Genomic DNA, 8,983 nt, shown 5'->3' on the forward strand with positions numbered 1-8,983 from the left:
CAATCTAGGTTAGTATTGTTCGATGTAAACAAATTCTAAGGTGTGATTTGGAGATCGAAGATCATTGGAATACAACTCTAATGAAGTTAAAAATTTCTCTTTTGGTTAAAAAAAATGTTAGCTTCTAATTTATGAGAAAATGAATTTAAATAGGCTAGCAAATGGATTTAAAGAGTCAACTAGTGGGGCGACCCTAGGAAGAGATGGATTAAAGCCTTGGAGGCTCAGACCAAGAGAAAAAGATAAGGTTAGGCAAGATAAGACTAGAACAAGATAAGAGGGGCCATACAAGTTCAGGCACAATAATATTAGAGATAAAGGTAGGGAACCCTTATGGAGACTAGGGGACACCCTCAGAGGACAATTAGATAGTCTAGAGATTATTTAAAGGACATTTAACCTACCACATCCACTTTAATTCAAGTTGCATATGTTAATTCTTGATTAGGGATATGATACATAACAAAAATTCCTTTTCGTATAAAAAGTGTTAGCAAACAGACTGAAGGGGACTTATATAGATTGGTTAAAGATAACAATATATATTTGCATGTTTTATGTATAAGTATGAGTTATTTCTTATTGGCTTAGTTATCCATTATAATATTTGTGTAAGCTAGTTATACCAGAATAAAGAGGTAATATTTGCCTCCTTAAAGAAGTATATAAGAAACCTTAGAGAGGATTCGTCCCTTGAATATTTTAGTGTTGTTACTAATTGATGGGATATACTGAAGGGGACCTAGTTTTACACATTCTCTCATAGGCTTAAGAGTTTCATGGAAGAGATTTTCTAGGGAAAAGTTATTCATGTAAACGAGTGGAGTGGAGAATGACGTGTGGTGAAGTATAAGATGACTATTTTTCAGCTAGGGCCTATAAGATATGAGGGTGTGCCATAATCTAGAGGACCGTATAAGTTTTGTATAATTATAGATTGAGTCTAAACGATGTAGATAAGCTTTTATAAGAGTTTTGTAATAGTGTACAAAACAACACAACATCAATCTCTTAGCCAAGAAGTACTCCCTGGAGGATATTATATGTGGAGTAAGTAGGAAACTTTACTTTAGATTTGTGTTTGTTTTATACTGTAATGTATCTATTTTTTATTTATTTGGCCATATTTGTTTTTCTATGGATATAGGTGGTCTTAAATTTAGTAGATTAGTGAAGAGACCTGTTATAAAAAAAAAAGACACAATATATCATTAATAAATTAATAATCTTGATTAAATAATATTTGTGGTTGGTTCTAACTTGAGACAAATATGGTAAATTAATAATTTATAAGATGTTACATTTTGATAAAAAAAAAAATGTCCCACTTAATATATAAATTAATAATCTTCTTATACATGAAAACTATATATATATAAATGACTCAATTAGGAGGTCTTTATAAAATATAATTTCAATGTTTTTTATTTTTTTAAAAAAATTGATGTCTTTTTCGACTTCATCTTTAACTTTTATTAGTGAATTAAGAAGTTATGGTGTAGTGTTCTTTTATTGTAAAGAAAATTATGCAAATGATTGTTGTTTTGAATGCATCTTTGTGCAAGATAAACTCTAGTACAAAACTCAAGTCTTCAACTTCATCTTCTTTATCATTTCCTATAATGTTCTTAATAATTTGTTCTTCTTTCAACAACTCTGAATTTGCCTTGTTTTCTCTTAGGTAGTTCAAAATGTATGAGCTTTAATTGTATTATGATACTTTAACCCTGGCGGATTCCCAGGCTACACTACAATATCTCGCTCCTTATACAGGAGCAACTCTGGCTGAATATTTTGTATACCGTGAACGACACACTTTAATTATTTATGATGATCTTTCCAAACAAGCGTAAGCTTATCATCAAATGTCTCTTCTATTACGAAGACCGCTTGGACGTGAAGCTTATCCATGAGATGTTTTTTATTTGCATTCACGCCTTTTAGAAAGAGCCGCTAAACCAAGTTCTTCTTTAGGTGAAGGAAGTATGACTGCTTTACCAATAGTTGAGACCCAATCTAGAGACGTTTCAGCTTATATTCCTTAACATACAATTGTTGAACTCCTTCATCATTTGAATGTTGATCCAAGTTCTCTAAAGTTTCTTTATCCATACATCTAATTTTATAATATCAAAAACAATTTATAATTGTACTTTCTTGAACATTTGTTGTCTAACTCGAGATTGTAAAATTTATTGCATCTAAAACATTTATCATCTCTAGATTTAGGATTCTAATTTCATAACCCTCCAAAATATTTTATAAAATCAATGACGTTAATGTATTTTAAAAGCTCGTATGACGCATATGTTGTGTTGGGTGGCTAGAAAAACAATTCAATATTTGTCAAACCCTCAATAGTTTATAGATGAGTGGGGAAATTATTAATAAGAAAGAGAACTTTTCTACCATCTAATTTTCTATCAAGTTGTCGAATATATTTATGGGAATAAAGTCACATCCATCTATGCTTATTTATTAGCATGATACTTGCAGCGTATACTATTGAATTTCACATTCTTGAAAAATAGTGGCTTAACATACTTACCAATAAATCATAAGAGAATTTTCCCAGACTCATCATCTGAGTCGACTTCTTAGTCCTTATAGGAAATCGATGCTCAACTTTATAAGGAATAGATTAAGGAAACCTAAGTGATGAAGTAGGAAAGGCAAGCTCGTCAACTAGAAAGAAGCTCGATCCACAAGTCTCTAAGAGAAACCTGATTTAACAGATGAATTTTAATAAAGATACTTTTATATTAGCCTCATAGAAGAGGAGATATGCATATGGTAGGGGTACTTTATGTTTCTTTATATTATCGAGGAAGGATCTAACTCTACTTCATCCTTTTATTATAGTTATTCTTATTAGGACTACTCTAATGCATAGGAACACAACTCTTTCACCCCCAACAAACATCTTAAAAAATGGTGGGTACTCTAGCCTTAACACCCAATTCTAAGAGGCAATATTAAGGCACATTATTTCTACTGAGTTGGAGTGGACTGAAAAGTAAAAGCATGCCATAGAAGTCTTATTTGGGAATAACCTTTCTACATTTAAGGAATATGTGATGCCATCTATTGATATGTTTGGGCAAATATCATAGATCCCTGGAGATTTGAAGGAAATGAGTGGAGGAAGTCTCTCCCATCGTTTAAGACAAACTATACAAATGAGCTTCTATATAAGTGTTTTTACTTTTTTTTGTTATTTTTCTCTAAACTTTGGTCTCTTATAATGTTGTTTATGTAGGCCTTTCATACACAGATGCTTATAACCAAAAGTTAGAAGGTCAAACATGAATAAATGGCTTGAACATTGACAATGGCTAGGGAGAATTATTAGGCTCTTCAAGCAATGATGGAGGTACAAATGCATATAGAGAACCCATTTTATGACTACTAAGAGGTTTACCACAAAGTCTTATAGGAAAAGTTAGAAGGTCGAACATGAATAGATGGCTTGAACATTGACGATGGCTAGGGAGAATTATTAGGCTCTTCAAGCAATGATGGAGGTACAAATGCATATAGAGAACCCATTATATGACTACTAAGAGGTTTACCGCAAAGTCTTATAGGAAAAAAACACTTAGGCTATGCATTTTGATATTGTTAGAAATGTTATTAAGAGGGTCCACTAGAAGCTTTTTGCCAATTATAGGAAGATTAAGGAGCTGGACTTAAACCTGGTAAGGACATGAGTGATGTTGATCAAGCTTGGGTTAATTATTCCTAGTTGAGGCTTTAAAAGATAATCCTAAAGGTTTCCAAGTCATATTCAAAAGGACATTCACTATAAAAGCCAATTTAGTGGACAACTTAATAATGTTAATGAGAGATGTTAACTTCCTTAACCTGTCAAAAAGTACTAAAATAAACTTCATACAGGTCTTCCACCTGGATGTGATTCCTAAATCTAGAGATATTTTTTTAAAGAATCTTGAAACCAGTACTTGATATGCATATTTGGGAAAGAAATCTAATAATAAGGAGTTTTTAGGATCGTTGAGCTAGGGGAGCAAAGTTAGACTAAGACGGGGCATATGCCTAATGTTGTTGGAATAAGTGATTCTAACGTAAAGGATAAAGACTGATGTAGTTCTTATTGTTTTATTTATAGTATTTTGCTAACTTTCACCCTATTTTTGTAGGATTTATCTAGTTTTTATGTTGGACATTTTCTCAAGTTAGGCTTTATAACTGACTTTTATATAATATAAGTTTTCCTTTAAAGAGATGGAAAATCATTCTATGCATTATAACATTAGGCATTCAGATTCAAAGTTTTTTTATGTGTTTTAGCAAGGGATCTAAAGTCCCCGTACTTAAAAATAATTCTTAGATCTGAATGAAGAGTTTATCTGAATGGAAAGTTTATTTGAAAGGGATTTTACCTAAATGGTTTTTTGCTTGAATGAAGTGTGTTTGAATGGAGAGTTTACCCTAACCCGAATAGAAAGTTTACATAAATAGGAATTCTTTTAAATGGAGAGTTTAACCTAACTCGAATGGGAAGTTTACATGTTTTTACCAAATTTAAGTGTATATCTTTTAATTAGAAAATTTTCTAAGTTTGTGTTGTCATCTAGTTTGAGCAAGATAGCCCTTAATGTTTTTATAGAGAATGGAGGATGCCCTGTATTATTGAGTATATAGATAAGCTCATTTTTTTTAGCCTAAATAGGAATGATTTGTATTCAGGCAAGCTTATATCCATGTAAACCTACTTTTTATCCTAGAAATAAAAGACTAAATAAAGACATAGATATTTTTCATGGAGAAATCTTTTATTGAGAGTAATAGAGAGACAATCTTAATGAAGAAAACATAATGGTAAGTGATTTAAATAGAGCACAAAATACTACTTATTATATTCATAGAGTACAAAATATTCTTCATTGATAATATATTTTTAAGTGATTTGAATGTCATGCATGAGGAAAATTCTTCTCTTTCATGTCTTAAAGATGATAAGTGTTGGGCTTGATAACTTTTATGACTTTGTATTGCCCATCCTATTTTAAAGTTTGTTTGACCATTCCTTTTGAACTATTTATTGCTTCTAATTTTTTTAACACCAAGTACCTCACTTTGAACTATCTATTTTTTTACCCTGGTATTATAATGTTAGAATATTCTATATCTAAATGTTAAATGCATCATTTCTCATCAAGGCAATTAGTTCAGTATTATAAGTGAGGATAAATTGTGTTTCTCTTACAAATAACTTTTATGTCATTCTATAAGATTACAAAATCTTATAAAGAAGATTAACTTATTCCCTCTTTGCTTCTTGTATTTTCATTTTAAGCTTGTTTAGGAGGACCTTGTTTGTGATTTTTACTTACCTGCTGGTTTAGGGATTGGACATGAATGAGAACTTATAGCCTATATGAAACGTTCAACAATGTTTCCTTTTTTTTTTTAATTAGGTTTCATTGTTTGTGATAAGGACTTTGGAGAGTCTAAATAAATAAATTATATTCTTTTATATGAATGAGATAACTTTGTTGATGGTTATCTCAGTTATGGTTGTTTGAATAGATAAATTATATTTTTTTATATGAATAAAATAACTTTGTTGATAGTTATCTCAGTTATGGCTTCAACCTTTACCTATTCAAACCATTTTTTTTCTTAAAGCCTTAAAAAATAGACCCAAGATGTTCATCCCTAATTGAGGGAAAAATCAATTGATGCAATGGCAGTCATCTAAGCATATGGTTGGTGAGGAACTAGAGAAAATGTTTGCCATTTATCATATTTTTTTCACTAAGTTTATGGCATCTTGAAAAGTGGTGAGCCAATAGAATCCTACTCATGTGTTATGGACAACCAAGGCCCTTGTACCCACATAAATACCATAAACTCGTTAATAGATCTCCTTTAACACATAGTTGCTTTCCTCGTAGGATAAACACATAGGTAGTGAAGTTGTTGTTATTCTCCTATAAAGTACACCATCTATAAGAAAATATTCTTTTACTAGCCCTTCCAAATGAATGGTCTTATTTTTGTCTAAATTTTTTTTATATATGAGTAAGTATTACTTAAGTGGAGTCATCTAGTTTTCTATTCCTATAGTGGTTTAGATGGTGCCAATAAATTCCTTTTTCTTGCTCAATACTTGTCTTTTTAAGTTTTTATAACTAAACACCAAATAAGATTTCCACTAGAATGGAATTAGTCATCTTTTAAATATTGGTTTTGTTATTTTCAAGTTGGGGAATCATAGCAATGAAGATTGTCTTCCTATCTTCTTTATTGGAGACAAAGTGGGCTAAAACCTTTTACTAGTACTTAATCATAGATGAATATTTAGCATCAAACTAGCCTTCATATTGGTTAACTACAAATTGAGAGTCATCATACACTTAGAAAAGTATGCATTTAAGGCCTCTATAGGATAGGTCCAGATAAGAAAGCCTCATATTCAGTCAAATTATTAGATGAGAAGAACTTAAAATAGAGTCCGCACTTAAAGATTTATCTATCATAACTCATCAACATAACCCTGGCCCTTATCTATGGATATTAAAGGACCTATCCATATATAAATTTAACATGGATAAGCTTATTATAGATTTTAAGCGATGTGTTTTGTTCGGGCTTGGGTGCTTTGATGAATTGACAATCTATAATAAAATCAACTAAGGCCTAGTCTTTTATAACAAGCTTAAGGTAGTGCTAAAAGTCAAACTGCTGGTTGGTCAAAACAATGATTTGGTATACTTAGAAATAAGCTTTTAGCTTCCTAACAACACTTACCAAGGTAAAGCCCATTTTTTAAATTTTGAAGTAAATGGTCTTAATGTAATGGAAAGTTTTCCTAGTATAGTACACAAGTTTTTGTATTATTTCCTTCTCCTAAACCAACATGATATTGTCTGTCGGTTTATCATATACAACCAAAGAAAAAGGTATTCACCTTCCCTAGGTTGTGATAGGACTTTTGAAAAGAATTATGAGGGTTTGAGTTCTTTAAAAGATTAATAGAGTTATAGAGTCAATTCAAAATTAAAGATGATTTCAACATCTTGAAGAATTATAAGCATTGTTCCCCTAGGTGAAGGATGAACCTATTAAGGGTGACCGTTTTTCTTGTTAGCCTTTAAACATCTTTCTTTGACTGGGGATAAATCATACCCAAGATGGCTTGAACATTATCGGGGTTAGGTTTTGTCTTTTATTACTAATTAGGAACATAAAGAATTGCTTCCCTTTTATGAGAAGACGCACTTATTAGGGTTTAACTTCATTTTACATTGGTATATAACATAAAAGATCTCCTATAAGTACTAGAGATATTATTCAAAAGTTATGATTTCAACCAATATTTCATCCATGTGGGCTTCCATATTCCTGTCTAGTTAGTCCCTAAAGACCTTATTTATCATCCTTTGATAAGTGACCCCCAATATTTTTTAGCCCAAAAGGCATGGTCTTGAAATATTTTATACCCCTATCCATGATAAACAATGTCTTATCTTCATCATCAAGATGCATGAGGATCTCATGATAGCTCAAGTTAGCATCCTAGGACCTTAGGAGTTCAAACCTAGCTATAGAGTCCACTAGTATATCTTAAGGAATGGAAGTTGTCATTAGGGAAAGATTTATTAAGGTCTTGAAGTACATATATATTCACCATTTCTCATTAGCCTTCTTTACTATAACCATATTAGTGAGCTAGTCTGCGCACCACTTTTGAAATGAATCCAACTCCTAATAACTTGTGAACTTCTTTAAATATAGCATTTTATATTTCCCTCCTAAATTCTCTTTTCTTCTAGTAGATAAAAAGGAAAGAGGGACTGATATTCAATATGTAGAAGGCCACATAAAAGATAATACCTAACATGTCTAATGGCCTAATAAAAAAAACTTTCTTATGTTAATGTACTCTATGAGATATCTCTCTTGATTAGGGTCTGAAATGGACCCAATATTGGTAATAATGCTTACATCTTATTCATAAAGACTCATTGCTTTTAAATCTTTTACAAATCTAGTCCATATCTCTTTTAGGGACCCTGCAATGTCAACCAATAAGGCTTTTTTGCCCTGGATGCAACTAGAGGTGCATTCCTAGAAGCCATCGAGCTCCCCCTTATTATAGCCACTCTTTGTTTAATAGAGAGTTTTGCATCAACTTGGCATTGTACTCCAATATTGTTTATCGCATTGATCTTATAAGAACATGGTTTATCGATGATGGCATGTAGGCCAAATCCATTTTCATTATCATAAAGGTTTTTTGAGAATGACATTTGGGATAACTACCGATGGAGACTAATATTTCTATTACATCCTTAAATGACATGTTTTTTCCTTCAATCCCAATCAATAGAGTCTCCACTAAATTCAATCTAGAGGGGCCAATACCCATCTATGTCATCACTTATCTAAAGAGAATGTTCAACATATTCTTATAATCTACAAGGACTCTATGTGCCTTATGGTTAGAGAGAATGGTGGTGATTTTTAAGTATATTTATAAGGGAAAGCCAACCCCTAACCATCCTCAAATATGAATATGATGGGCTCATATCATTAGCTTAAAAGATGAAAGGCAACAAACACTTGTTTTTTATAAGCTTTTTTCTCTAAATTGAAGTTATCACCTATTGAAAGCCTATAGGACCACGTTGATCTCAGGTAATATCTTATAAGGAAAGCCAGCCTCTTTCCTTATTAGTTTCGATTAGGCATCTTTTTTGATAAATTATTGGAGATAACCATTGGTGACCTGTCTTTTTTTTAAAAAAAAAAAAGTTTTTTTAAAAAAAGTCGTATTAGTCTTTAGTGTTGTGGCCCATATCTTTATATAAAAAAATAGTGGTTTTAGATTTGAGTGTATTGGCATCAAGTTTTATGGAGGTAAACACTATATAAATTCTTTTTTTTTAATGGTGTCAAACACTTCAATTTAGGTAGTATTTAAAAAAGTAACCATGAGTTTGGAAAACATAAG

The sequence above is a fragment of the Populus trichocarpa genome, chromosome 6, assembly GCF_000002775.5.
Source record: "Populus trichocarpa isolate Nisqually-1 chromosome 6, P.trichocarpa_v4.1, whole genome shotgun sequence".
In the NCBI taxonomy this organism is placed as follows: domain Eukaryota; kingdom Viridiplantae; phylum Streptophyta; class Magnoliopsida; order Malpighiales; family Salicaceae; genus Populus; species Populus trichocarpa.